Below are 16,011 nucleotides of genomic sequence, written 5' to 3' on the forward strand. Positions count from 1 at the left end.
GCTTCTTTCATACACTATGATTCTACAAAAATCCTTTGGCAACTGAGTGAACTTGGTAGACACTAACTTTCTTTCATTAACCATGAGATCTTGGTTAACACTACTTCTTGCCACAATTTCCTTCAATGTGCAAGTGAGCTCAGTAGACACTGTCTATGCAAAGTAATCTCTTGGAATGCTCGGTAGACACAAAAAATTGCCTTGCTGACCAACTGAGATCGATAAGCACTATCTTCTAACTGATATGACATTTGTGTAACATCAAAGATAACATACAATTAAATAATTGTATCCAACAATCTCCCTCTTTGGTATTGATGGCAACACAACATGTCATAGCACAATGAAATTTGAAAACAAGACATTTTCTAATAGAAATTTTCTCCCTCTTAGATTTTATGCCACAAACTTCTCTAATGCGGTAATCTACCTCTATGAAAGAATTACATAAAATTTTCCTCAAAAAAATTTCAAAAAGATATGACAGTAAACACTCTCCCTCTTTGATAACACATGACAAAGACACCACATACCAAATAAGTATTAATGTACCTTGAGTACTGATTCATATGCAATGTTCTCTTGACTATGTTGCATCAACTGATAGATCTTCAACTTGGTTCCTATTGATGCATCACTAAAACTTTACTTTAGTGAGCTTCAGATAGGAGAATGACCCCTAACTTACTTCTTAATACAAGAATGCATCCTTAGGTAATGGCTTAGTGAATATGTCTATAATCTATTCTTTTGTATGGACATATTCCAATCTAATTTCCTTGTCCTACACCAATTCTCTTACAAAATGGTATTTTATAGCAATGTGCTTAGTTTTGGAATGCATCACTGGATTCTTTGATATGTTACTTGCACTTGTATTATCACAAAACATAACAACTAGTTCTTTGATCTCAACCTTCATGCCTTCCAACAATTATTTAAACCAAACAATATTAGAATAGTTCACTGCTATTGCAACATATTCTTCTTCTAGTAAAGATTGGGAGGTACAATTTTTCTTTTTACTTGTCCAAGATACCAACCTTTTGCCAAGAAAGAATGTTCCACCACTTTTACTCTTTCTATCATCAATATTTCCTGCCCAATTAACACCTATAAACACTTTTAAGTCCATATTTCCTCCAAATTTATAACATTATCCATAATCTTCAGTGCCTTTAAAGTATCTTAAGATCCTTTTTATTACTATCATATGATTTTCTCTGGGATTTGCCAAGAATTATGCCACTATAACAATTGCAAGAGAAATATCAGGCCTTATATGAAATCATATTGTAATTTTCCAATCATTGATCTATATAAGGTCTAATCTACCTCTTTTGAATCATCATCTTTGGTAAGCTTTAATTTAGTACACATGAGAGTTCCAACTAGTTTTGAATCTTTGATACAAAACTGCTTGAGTATCTTCTTAATATACTTAGATTGAGTGATGTAGATACCATTCTTTCTCTATTGAATATGAAGACCAACAAAGAACTTAATCTCACCAAACATAGAAATTTCAAATTCTTTGTTCATTTGCTCTAAAAATTCTTTGCATAGATCATCATTCCCTATAAACAAAGTGTCATCCACAAATTTTTCTACCAAAATAATCTTGTTATCTGGTCCTTCCTTGATGTACAAACTACAATTATCATTAGTTCTCTAGAAACCAATATGAATAAGATAGTTATGCAATATCTCATACCATGTTCTAGGGGCTTGTTTCAGACCATACAATTCTTTGTGTAATTTTTAGATCACATCTCTTTTGTCTAGATGAACAAAACCTTTAGGCTGTTCAATGTATACTTCTTCATCAAGAACACTATTGAGAAATGTAGATTTAACATCCATCTGATATACCTTAAATGCTTTATGTGCAACATATGCAAGTAAGGTTCTTCCACCTTCCAATCTTGCAACATGAGAAAAATTCTCACCATAATCAGTGCGTTCTTCTTGAGAATATCCTTTACACACCAATCTAGCTTTGTTTCTTGATTCCTTATCATCTTCATTCAACTTATTTTTGAATACCCAATTTGTTCCAATCACATTTTTATCTTTAGGCCTAGGTAAAAGAGTCCATGTTTTTTTCTTCTCTATTTTCTCTATCTCTTCATTCTTAGCCTCAATCTAACTTTCATTTTCCAATGCATCTTTGACATTTATAGGTTCAAAATTAGCGAGTAAACATGTACATTTTAGCTTACTTCTTGTCATAGTACCTTCTGATTTATCTCCAATAATCTGATCTGGTGCATGATGCCTTCTAACATACTTGGCCAATATAGGTTCTTTGCCTTTTGAATTAATTGCATTGTCATCCTCTAAACTTAAACTTCAGGTTCTGGCTATTCAGACTTGGTAGTCATTGGCTTGATAGCTTCAAAATGTGACTCGAGTCCTTGTGACTTGGTTTGAACTTCTTGAAACTCGGTGACTGAGGAAGACTCGAGATTAGAAGAATTCTAATTGATAGACGTATATGGAAATGTATTAGGTTCAATGTAAACAAATCTCCTGTAATCCTCTAGTTCCTTTCTATTTTCTTCTTTAGTCCTTTTTGCAAACTCATCAACATTCACATGTGCACTTTCTATGGTTTTGTGAGTAGACAAATTCAAACATCTATATGCCTTGCTCTTGCAATAATATCCCAAAAATATGCCTTCATCACCCTTCACATCAAATTTTCCTTTTGTAGATTCTTTCAAGATGTAACATTTACTTCCAAATATTTTTCAGGTAACTTACGTTGGGTTTATAGCCATACCATAACTCATAGGGGGTTTTGAATGAGTCCTTCAATTGTACTCAATTTTAGGTATGAATTAAAGTACTGATAGCTTCCTTCCAATATTTGATATCAATATTCTTTTCAATCATTAGAGTCCTTGCATAATCCATGATAGATCTATTCCTCCTTTTAGCTATTCCATTCTACTCAAGAGTTCCAAGGGCTGATGCCTATTTTTTGATTTCTCTTTCAATGCAAAAGTTATTAAATTCATTAGAGATGAATTCACCACCTCTATCTGACCTTAAGCATTTCAATATTTTCTCTATTTTCTTTTCTACTCTTGCCAAATACCATTTGAATTTCTCAAATGCTTTTGACTTCTCTCTTAGATACATAACAACCATTATTCTAGAGTACTCATCAACAAAAAGAATGAAGAACTTTTCTCCACTATAGCTCTCAATTCTAATAGGTCCACACAAATCAATATGCACAGTTTTTAAAATATCTTTAGACTAATCATTTTTTCTTTTGAAACTAGTCTTTCCCATCTTTCATATCCAACAATTCTTGCATAGACCAACATTAGAATTCTTCAAACTAAGAATGCCTCTTGCTTTCTTGAATTTTCTTATTTTCACCATGTTATAAAAATTTACATGGCATAACCTTTTGTGCCATAACCAACTTTTTTCAACTTGAGCAATCAAACATGAGCACTCATCAAGATCTAGATAAAAAAAGTTACATTTTTTTTGTTTGCCTGATCCAATCAATTTTCCTTTGTCATCTAGTAGTCTTGCCTTGCCATGCATGAATTCTACCTTGAATCCAATATTGATTAACTATGCCACACTCAACAGGTTATGTTTGAGTGCTTCAACCCAATAGGCATTATCACATATAAGTTCTTTGGTTAATGAGATTCAACCTCTTCCTTTTATGCAACAAGGTTCAGTCACTAGTAGAATTTTGGCAAATAAATGACTAGATGACTAAAAGTTTTAGTCACAAGACTAAATTTTATAGTCACATGACTAAAACTGATCAAATTCTATTGATATTTCACAATTTATAAGTATAAGTTACTAAATAAATGACTAATTTGGTCAACACATAAAATCACGAGATTAGACAAAGATAAGTGGATAAATAAATGATCAAATAATTAATTAAATAATTGGTCACTAATAATTAGTCACCCAAAAAATTATTGAATGAAATATTGATGAATTATAAATTATCATAATAATACATTCTTTTTTATCTTCAAATTTGATATTGTATTTTGATATTAAATAAATGGCCTCAAAATAGTCTCCAACTACATAAGATGTCATAAAATGTTGAAAACTCCCTCCATGCAAAAATAACTCAAAAGATTCTAAAGTGCAAGAAACCTTTTGTATGCATATATTAAAATAAGTAATTATTAATTATTTAATAATTTCAAAAACTAATTATTATTATTTACAATTATGACTATATCTCCTTTGATTATATTGTGTTATATCTCTATTACTAAATTAATATAATATATTTTATATTTTAACCTATATTTATTAAATAGTTAAGGATACAAACTCATATGTCTTCTTATCTTCTTCTAGAATGTATAACTAGAATACTTATTAAGTAAATTATAATATAAACCCTTGAAAATTATATGTTTTCATTGAATAATATTATAAAATTTAAAAATCATTTACTATTTTGTACACATGAAGCATTTAACAAAACCTCTCATAATTTTTTTAAATATTTAGTACTATGTATTAGTAATTTAAGATTATAAAATTAAATTTTCTAATTATCATACCTTCTAATACTAAAAAATTAAAGTGATTACAAATTATAATTTTAATTTTAATAATAACCATAGTTTCTAGTTGTAAAACATTTATTTATTTATTATAGATATAATAAAGTTTCTAATAGTGAACAATTGTTCTATTATAAATTTCAAAAATTAATTATTTAATCATTAATTTGATTACTAAAATATATATTATGTAATTTCATAATAAATAAAATTTTATAAAAGAAATTTCTTTTCATTTTAACAATCAACTTACAATTTTATACAAATCTTTAATTCTTATTCCTTTACATTATATTTTATCTAAAAAAATAATTTTATTATCTATTCTTTAAAGTTTTATTGATTTATTTAATTTCATCTTACATTAATTTTTAATAATGATTGTTCATAATTTTAAAATAAGTTACAAATTTTAATATTTTAGTTTTAAATTTGTTTAGATTATAAATTTAAAAGTTAATTATTTCAAAATTGAAGTTATCATCCAAAATGTAATTGTAGGATAGACATTATAAATTTATATATTTGGATTTAGAGAAATAAAATCTACGTCCAATAGTGTTTTTTGCTAAAAAGAGAAATAAATCTATTAGAACTTATGTTCAAATTGAAACTCTTCACAAAACACTCCATAAATTTGTATTATTTTCCATTATAATCACACAAAGATCACAATGCTCAAATAATGCTCAAATCCTAAAATAACATTATTTTCCTATTGGTGCAACTATCTACGTGCTAGGGTTTGAGAAATTGACAAACATAATTCATTTCTCCTGGATTTTTTGGAAACTCTTAAGTTGCTCTTGGATTTGGGTTTTTGAGGGCCCTCTTTTTGAAGATTTTTAGAGCAAGCCTTCGACAACAGATCATGCCTTCTTTTGCATAGTGGTAAGATTTTATTGTTGACCATTGATATTCTGTGTATTTTGTACTTTCAATACCTATATCATCTCAATGGAGATGTTGTATTTAGGATTTATTATTTTGTTCTTACTTTAATAACTGATTATGGAGAGGCTAGGGTATGGCAGTATTGCACAATATGATTTCAAGGTAATTTGTAAAAAATTGACTGTATATTTTAAAATTAAAATCTAAATTTGAGTGTGAGTATAATATAAGAGAGAGAGTCTCTGCGGAAGTTATTTATGCATTGAGATTTGTGTTGCAGGTGTCCTGTTTGCATCGCAAGGCCATTTTTTCAAGCTCTATTATTTTCTCACAAGCATGTATAAAAAAACTATAAAAACCCTTTTCTTGATAGATCTACAAATGTACTTTGTCAGATTATTGATTATGTTTAATGAAAGAACTGGTCTAAAGGATTTCTACAATCAAAATCCTATATCCAAGGAGAAACTGACTTATTATGTTTCAAACTTGTGTCCTGTTTTCATAATAAAATTTACAATCTATATGTTTTGGCAATGCTAATGTGACGTGAGTTTGAAAGCATTCGCTTCCATATTAGAGTACATGAAATTTCTTATAGAGGACTTGTTGAATTCAAAATTATATTTCATAGTATGAAACATTTATCAGTGATTAGGTCAAAATTTTGTATATTAATATTTTTGATGTTACAAAAATATCTAATTATCAAAGAACCAATGAAGATGGCTATGTAGGAGTTAAGTGTAGCCATGAGCATATCCTTCTTTTTCCACGAAAAATACTCAAAAACTTATAAGTGAATAATGTTTTTAAGATCAAATCTTCGTCATTTTCTTTTCTATATTTTATTTAAATCAATTTTTTTTAATAAAATATTTGGATTGTAGCTTTACCATTCTCTGAAAGAAAAGAAAAAAATGGCATTCTTGGCATGTTTCAGATCTAAATATTATCTTCAAAATGTCTTTTTGAAAGTACACTCGGTTAATAAAAAAGGTATATAGAAATAGAAATACATTCTTAGCATATTTGGAAGGATCTACTTAATAGTTAAAAAAAATTCTTAGATTGGAAATAAGATTTGAAAGTACATTGGGTTGATTAAAAAGTACATGGAAATAGAAATAAATTCTTAGCATGCTTTGTAGAAGACAATTTTATTGATTGTGTAAAGCAATTTGTAGAAGACCCTTAAACTGAACGTATTTTATTGCTACTTTTTTCTTCTTGCACGGAGATGTTTTGAGTTTCTCTTGTTAATGGAAACCAGTCTACAATATTGATGATTCCTTAGTTTATTCACATAGTGAAACTACTAGTAGAAAATAATTTTATAAGGTTGCATCATGCATGAATGGGATGCATCAACAAAGAATATTGTAGATATATAAAAGAAACATTTTTGGTCTAATAATAGTTAAAAAAAAACAAACTATAAACACATCAATATTTCTAATATTTTATGTCATTAATGGCAAGATATTGAGATCTCAATGATGATACCTAAATAGAACCTACTAAAGCTATGTGAACAACCTGTTGTTATAAACAAGATCTTGCCTATTATTGATTTTATTGTTCTTTGATCTAATCTACTATAATTTTCAATGTAGAAGTATGAACTTGAAATTAAGTTTGAATGAATGGACCAATACTATAAATATTATAGAATGATGTAGGAGAAACATGCTCCTATGCAACAAGAAAGAGTAGACTAGGTTAGTAAGATTACATAATTAAGAGCATGGTCAAGAAAACTTATTTTTCTGTACATCTTATATCTGACCTATTGTAATACATTATACGGAATGAATGTGGTTGTTCAAGAAAATTTCTTGAATTCATAGTGTCAAATGGAATTATGATCCAAAGGTTTTATTTCCCTTCATAACTTTTGATAGACTTAAATACATGTGTATATTTATACTAAGTAACATGGAATTGATTAATTGTTGTGTCTTTATTTCAGCCCATATAGAATGGTATTGTATATTTTGATTACAATAATGAGAATCAAATTCAAGCAGGTTGATTCTCATCTTAATCTTAGACTAAAAACTTTGGAATGCTTGGAAACTTGAGAGAATCATAGTTTCTAATGGATTTTATGAAAAGGTTTAGGCATGAGTGTGTCTAAAAATGTGTAAAAATGTGTAAGCAGTTTTTTCTCTACAATGTTATTAATAATTCTTTATTGCTTTTTGTCATTCTTTTTTTGATAATGTTGTCTTATTTTTAAGAAAACCTTGGGAATTGTTAGTTGGTACTTGGGAGTCTCAAAAAATTGGAGTCTTGGTTTCTTTAATGTTTGAGTGTCAGTATGGCCAAAAACTTTCCCTATCTCATGCCTACGGTTTTGAGTCTCAGAAACTATGGAAAACTCAATGCTTTATTTCCATGTTAGTAAAAAATGTTGGAAATTGGTTTTTGTGCATGCATTTTTTCATAAATAATCTCGATAAAACTATATTTAGAAACTTATTCTTTTCTAGATGACATATTTTTAAACCTCTGCAATAAGAAACTTCCATAGAAGGGCTATTGAATTTTTATTGATCTTGATTCCTTAAATTATTGCATGTTGGTTGTTTGAATCTTGAAGTTAAGAAGATGAATTTGTACTAGGAATAGTGTTTAATAATATACTTTCATGCATAGTTATAATAGAAGAAATTGGAGGAACTATAGAAGAGGATGAAGCTATACTCATAAAGTTATCTAAACATTTTTTAAAGTGTTTTTTCCTATATTATGCCTCATCCATTTTTTGTTTGTGAATAGTAGCATTGATTAAGCTAAGCATAGAACATTTATAATAGTTAAACATGTATGATACTAAATTTTTTAAAGGTAAAAGGAAAAAATCTTATATTTATTTAAATAATAATAATACTCAAAATATTTTTAGACCAATTATTAGTGTGATACAATCAACATGTAGTACATATCCTCTGAATACATGATCTATGTGTTGTACAATTAGTTATGCAAAAAAAAATTTGTGATAAGACTATAAACCATTGCAATTCTAATGATAGAATGTAAATGCTATGATATTATAGAGAATAGATAAAATGAGGTTTTCTTTGTAACATCCTAATGATGGATCACAGAGTGATCCAAAATTTTGATGAAAAACACCACATTTGAACCTAGTAGCAACTAGAACACATTGACATATACATATGTCATGGAAACTTAATATCTATAGTTAAAAACACATTTATTAGTTTTAAAAAAGTGCTTTAATTTCTTGAATTTACTGTCATGTGTGCGGTTTTGTGTCCAGTACACATGAGTACAACTTATAGGTTTGCCTAGGATCCTGCCCCTTTGTTCAGCGTACACTAAATCTAAGGTACTTCTAGACTTAGAAAGGTGGGTGAGGGCTCTTAAAATGATACCCCTGCTATTGAACCAAATATGCACTCCTTCCTGACTCATATCTGAACCTTAACCATATTTTTCCTATCCATTGACTTACTACCAAACCTGACTTCTTAGGTATTTCTTAGAATGCTTAATTGTAAAATTTTAGGTTTGAATGAGTATTTTCTGGTGGACATCATGGATACAATTATATCTTCCATGTGCTTGTGTTGGTGGAAGCTTGGGTTCCAAAGGTGACTCTATTGATCCATCAACTTTGACAATAATCTTAGAAAATGCTACCAATAAACAATTTTCAAAGAAAAGCCAAACACATTCATTTTTTTGATGAATATCTTGAGTATTATGTAGAGAAGGCATACATTACATTTAGACCATCTTTATTTGTAAAATTTAAAAGCTTGGATTTTCTGTAACAACTCCTATAGACAAGGTGACATAGCTTGATGGTACAGATTCTTCTATATTTGAAATGGAACAAAAGATTGGAACATCTAGTTAGGAGCACTTAACTCCAAAAACTACAAGATTAATTATCTAAATCTTAATTAAAAAACTGATATAGATCAAAAATATATTGTTATAAATTTTCAAAGATAATTTAGACCTACCAATGGTGATTGTGTGGAAGTGCTCTTGACCAGTTGTGTCCCAGATTTGCAATTTGATGTGCTTCCCATCTAGTTCAACGGTCCTAATTTTGATGTCAACACTGAGAAAAAAATTAACTTTATAAGTCATCTTCAATGCACAACAATGAATGAATCCAACACAATCTATCTAAGAATTAGGATCACAACCAAGCAGTGCTCCCTCAAGTTATGTCTATGGGGTTGGGTGATGGGCTACTAGAGAGTGGCCAGGCCAAGTAGTATGCAAGATGACTAAGGATTCTAGCCCGGTGACTTTGCAGACTCGTCATTCTAGAGGGCCTCAATTTTAAGCAAGAGAGAAACCTAATCTATTCAATTTATTAAATGTATTCTTTTATATGCATGATTACACATCCTTTCTCTTCTAAGTTAAATGTATTCTGAGAGGATTTCAAATATGGTTTGAGGATAAAATATTTTAGAATTTGTGGACAATATTGGGTTTGTTGAATTCTCCTATGAAGAGGTGCATATGTTACATCAACTTACTTGAAGGACATATCAAATGATGTTCATTTCTTATTTTCACCTAATTGTTGACTTAAGATTGCTTCCTTAGAATTATTTATTCTTATTCACTGCTACATGAGTTGCAATCATTTTTTGTTCATGATAAGAGTTTTTTATTGAGGTGGTGCTATGACAATGTTTTCAGACCATTTTTGTAAGTTAAATGGATTTGATTTGATGTCATTTTTCAATTAAAAGTTGATTTTAGTTCTTTCAATGAGAATTTATGCTGATTGGTTTGATCTGGATATTTGATTGCTAAAGAGTAATATCAATGGATTATTATCCATCTTTTTCTTCCATGCTTTATCTTCATCCAACATATTGATTAGAGACTTTATGTCCAAGGGCTTTGAATATTGGTAAAGAAAATATTTTAAGGTTAAGTGATTAGAAGAGAAGCCAAAATATTTATTCCCTTTTTTTTGTTTGGAGAATGGAGATAGAGAGTGGAATAGAAATTCATTCTTTCAGCAAGAATTTTTAGAGTAGAGATGGAAAAGTTCCTCTATCTCTTGCGGAAGTAAATTCATCACTTGCAAAGGTAAGATATCATCTTTAATTTTGAAATTTGTATTTCTTGTCAATTTTCATGCTTCAAAATTCATGGGTTTTCTAACAAAATAGACCTATTGTTGTTCTTTCTCTAGATTTTTCAATTGCTATAACATGGAGGGATAAGGAGAGGTTGGTAATACAAGATATCCAAGTTGAGACTTTTTAATAGTCCCTAATATTCTTATTATGCTAATAATGATTTAACCAAGGTTTTGAATCTTGTCTTGGAAAAGCTTACATTTTCCAAACCTTTTTTTTTTTTCATTTTTAATTTTCCTAGTCCATTATTTCCTTTTCTTATAGATTTTTTTAAGCAATTTATCATAAACATAGTATTTAGTTCTTTGTTACATTTATGAATTGGTGCCACTTTCCCTATTACTAGGAATGACTTAATTATAGATCATTGATAAAAAATTTCTTTACATGTGCCTTATTTTTATCAAACTGCTATTTTTATGTTGTTTGTAGACTAAGGTTCAATATATGTCAACATCAGGTGTAATAAGCACTTTTAGCACCCACTTGAGCATAAGGAAGGGGAAATATTTGATCCTTTGGCACCTCCATATGTTAAAACTGAGTATTTCAATTGATTGTATTTCATAGTTTTTAATAGATGTGATTTTTTAATGGGGTTTGATATTTCTATTTAATGCAAAGGTCTATTTTCTTTACATAAATTGCATAATCATTTGTATCTTTTTCTTAGAAGTTAGCACAAGAAACAATACTTGTGTGTGGCTAAAGTGCTCCAAATTATATTTTATATGAGTGTATCACTACAATAATTTAGAGAAGTGTAATTGACATGAAATATAATTTCAAAATGCTTGAACATGAGAACTTAAAATTGTTGAATTGTTTTAGATTACGGTAAAAGAAATTTTTGAAGGGACCCCGAAACCCTTTAACAAAAAATAGAAAGATAAAGCAATACATCCCAACTAGGAAAAAACGTGCAACAAACTAAAGAACAATATCAAAATCAGGTTTTACAGGGACCTGAAACCACTAGAAAAGTCCAAAAACAAGCTAACCTAGGTTTTACAGGGATCTGGAACTACAAACAGTCTTAACTATATAAAAAAAACCAAAAACCAAGACCAGAGTCCCGAATTAGCGACCAATACCAGACATGCACCAAACCAGAGAACCCACCCCAGTGCCACTATTGCAGCTCCAGGATCAATTTAGTTGTTTCCTTAACAATAGCAACAGTATCTTGAATGGAAATAGCATCCATAGTAGCAGTAGCTTTCATAGCACTCTTCCTCAAGCTCTGCCTAGTTTGTTTGCTTGGACCCTCAACCGAAATGATATCTTCATTTGCCCTTTTTCCCAAGCTAGCAGCGGCAACCCAAATACTCGAGGTGACCTGTTCCATCTTAGTGCTACTCTCTTTGATTAACATTGTGAGGTTTTGCTCATAGTTGTTAAGTTTGTTAGGGATGTCTCCCATTTTTCCTTCCATATGACTAAGTTTAGCATTGATAGTATCCAGGTTATGTTGCAAAAATTTCCACCTTTTTCTTCAAACCCATTATTTCATTATAGATCTAGGAATCAACCTTGAGACTGGTGTTAGCTTTCTCCTTAGCAGAATGCAGGAAGGAAAGCATGGTATCCCTCTGCATATCATCACAATCATCTTCAATATTCTTGTGAGGGGGGGAGCAGACATTATCATTAATATCCTCCATTTTTGTTTGATCCTCCTTTCGACCCTCGGCATAGTCCTCAGGATGAGTAGAGTCCTTCCTTTTTTCTTCCTCTATCCCCTTAATAGGAGAAGCAGTAATAGTTGTATGGTCCTCCTTATTCTTCTCAATAGGATTCCCAACAGTGTTATCTTCCACTTTATTACCCCCACTAGAAATAACCTGGTTGCCCTCATTATTAGATTTGCTCTGTTCAAAGTTACCTTCACTATTATTTTCCTCTTTTCCTTTTTCATTATTATCTTCAGTCTTTAGATACCCGTCCAAATTAGAACTTAACTCTCCAGTTTTAGTATCATCCTCATCCTTAGGTTTCCAATTCTCATAGCTTTCTGAATTATCAGTCTAAGACTCCTCATCCTCAAGAACTTGAGAGGCAGAGGGTTTCATATTCAGGGCATTTTCTTTACCTTTAACAGGGTCACCCTTCTTACTCTTAATGGGTTCTTTCTTCTTGTCCTTAGAGGGAGTAAAGGAAATGTGCTTATTTTTACAATATCCCTCAATAAGAAGGATCAGACCTTCATGAAGAATGGGTCTAGATTCCTTTTTCTTATGGGCTTCTAAACTATTAAGTAAAGAAAACCGCAAAAAGAAGGGGAAAGATATTCTATCTTTATATCTGAAATGATTTAAAAAAACAAAATGACATTTATGAACTCTTTTATTTCTTCCATCAAGTATGAAATACTCATGGATGCAGTAGAGAACATCCCTCTAGATCTCCTTTATCTAGTTCGCATAAAAGAAATCACCATTCTTTTCCAGAAGCTTCTCCTCTTCTTCCATTTTTGGAAACTTTTTGTAGGCTGCATTTGAGATACTAGTTTGCTTAGTGAATTTTATGCCCACCGTAGGAAGCCCCGTGATCTCAGCAATAAACTCCTCCGTAAGTTTCATAGTCGCACCATGGAGAGTGACTTTGTCATTGGACCAGTTCTTAAAGAAAGCTGTAGTGATGTGTGGCTTAAAACCATTGAGTCACTCCATGTAACGAGTCACTTTTCCTTTTTGCAAAATTTTCCAAACATCCTTGCGAGCCTTCCATGCCTCACAATTTTTTGGTTCTTGTTTGCGCAGCTCACCCCCCATCAGCAGAGAACAGTAAACACATTCAAACCACAAAAACCAGACGCATAGAAGGAGAGGGTTAGAAAGAAAACTCTTTTTCTTCCCACCAAAATAGACACCTTTGTTTAGAGAAACGTGTGAACACCACATCGCATTCATTTGAGTGTACTTCATAGGGAATAAAAATCTGGCAATAATTTGATCACTCCATGAAATCATTAACTTTCCAATCTTTTCAAATCTTACCCACCTTTGCATGAATAGCTTCATAATGAATAATTGCTTTGAGATCAACTTGATTATTTAATTCATCGGTCCACCTCACCATTTGCCCCGTTAGGACATCATAGTTGGCAACCCAATCAGCAGCACCATTGGCCTCCCAAAAGGTATGAGATATGACAACTTTTTCAAATTTTTGAATAAGGTATTTAATCTCCTTGATATTGGTCTCTATCGACCATGAGATAGCACTTTTATTATTAAGGATATTAATAATATTTAAAGAGTCACCTTCCAACCATAATTTTGGACATCCCAAATCCACTACAATTTTTAAAGTATAAAGGGTTGCCGTAGCTTCAGCAATGTGACTATTAGTTTGACCTATAGGGATAGCTATAGCATCTTTAACTATTCCCATATGATCTCTCAACACACCTCCACAACCTGCACTCCCCAGATTTCCCTTAGCAACACCATCAAAGTTTCCTTTAATCCAACCATTTGGAGGAGAACTCCAAGTAACATTTAATCTTGGGTTATCATTTTGAATCTTAGGGTTTCTAGGAAACATAGGATTATCAATAGGAAAGGTTTGATCAAATATTTTCAAAGATCTGAAATTCTTCTTACAAGCTCTAATAATATTCTGACCAAGTACCCATCTAGGAACCTCTCTGTTTCTAAAAATTCTATTATTCCTTTCTTTCCAAATACCCTAGTAGAGATGAGGCAGAGTAATTTTCCATAGAAAAAGAACATCAAAATTCTTAGACGGGCATTTCTAGCTTTTAAAAGAAGATTCCACATTATTATGATGAACCCAAGTCAAGTTCCAATACATTAGGATCTCAGTCCAAACCATCTGAGAATAAGAGCAGTTCAAAAATAGGTGGTCTCTATCTTCAAAACCATTCTTACATAAAATACACCTATTCACCAAATTAATACCTCTTTTCTGCAAGTTATCAAGGGTCAAAATTTTATTTTGAAGCAGGACCCAAAAGAAGAAATTAATTTTAGGAATGAGACCCTTAATCCAAGCCTGCGACCACAAGGGATGATTTTCCTTCTCCTTAGAAGAAAAGAGAGAAGAAACCTTGTATTGCCCACTAGGATCAGCATACCAAATAATCTCATCCTCAAAAGAAGGGTGAAGAGAAAAAACATTGAGAGATAATTGGATGTGAAAGAAACTTTGATCAATGTCCTTCAAGTTAACCCAGGCATCATTCTGCCAATAATGACTAACAAGAGTGTTATATCTCTACTTGTATAAGTCAACTTGATTCAGATATTGAACATCTTCGATCAGGGGATGATCCTTAAGCCATACATCTTCCCAAAAACTCACCCTAGACCCATTTCCAATTTTCCATGAGCACCCTTCTCCAAGCATTTTATTAGTACCCTGCACAGCTCCCCAAATTGAGGAGGGATGACTAACATCAGTAGAGGAGAAGAAATCAAGAAGAGAAATAGAATTAGGGAGGTACTTGTGTTTCCAAATGGCACTCCATTCTTTCTTCTCATGGAACACACACCATCTTTGTTTAGCTAGAAGAGCTTGATTCATCCTTCTGATTTTTTAGATACCCAGACCACCTTCCCTAACTAGTTTACAAACATGATCCCAAGAAATTAAAGGTATTCTCTTTTTTTCCTCTAAACCAGTCCATAAAAAATCCCTTTGAATTTTATCAATAGCCTTAGCAAATTTAGTGGGGATTTTGAAGAGACTTAAGGAAAAAGTTGGTATACTTTGGAGAGAAGCTCTAAGAAGAATTAATTTACCAGCCTGGCTTAAAAGGTTCCCTTTCCATCCTACCAACTTCTTGCTGAATTTGTTAATGAGGTCTTCCCAGAAGGAATCTGGAACCTTCAAGGCTAAAGGAAGACCCAGATAGGAAGAAGGGAGAGAACCAATAGAACATCCAAGGATTTTAGCAATTTTATGTTGTCTAAGAATGGGGGTATTGAGAAAAAACACAACACTTTTATTCTAGTTAACCAGTTGACCAGAAGCTGAGGAAAAAAGATTTAAAGCTTGCTTCAAATTTCTGGCTTCCTTGACTTTGGATTTCCCCATAAAAATGGTATCATCAACAAATTGGCCATGAGAACAAATAAGAGGATGGGAAGAGGGTTGCAAACCCTTAATGACTCCTCTACACACTAGATCCCCAATGTACCTCCCCAAACAATCAGCCATTATAAAAAATAGGATGGGGGAAAGAGGGTCTCCTTGTCTCAATCCCTGAGAGGGATTAAAAAAAGGAGAAGAGCTACCATTAACCAGAACAACAATAGAAGAAGAAGAGATTAACTGATGAATCAGTCCAAAAACCTTCTTGTCAAAGCCAAAGGCAAGCAAAATATTAGAGAGGAAAGACCAATCAACTCTGTCATAAGCCT

The sequence above is a fragment of the Cupressus sempervirens genome, chromosome 6 (genome assembly GCF_028749045.1).
Source record: "Cupressus sempervirens isolate cs-2001-9-10 chromosome 6, ASM2874904v1, whole genome shotgun sequence".
Lineage (NCBI taxonomy): Eukaryota > Viridiplantae > Streptophyta > Pinopsida > Cupressales > Cupressaceae > Cupressus > Cupressus sempervirens.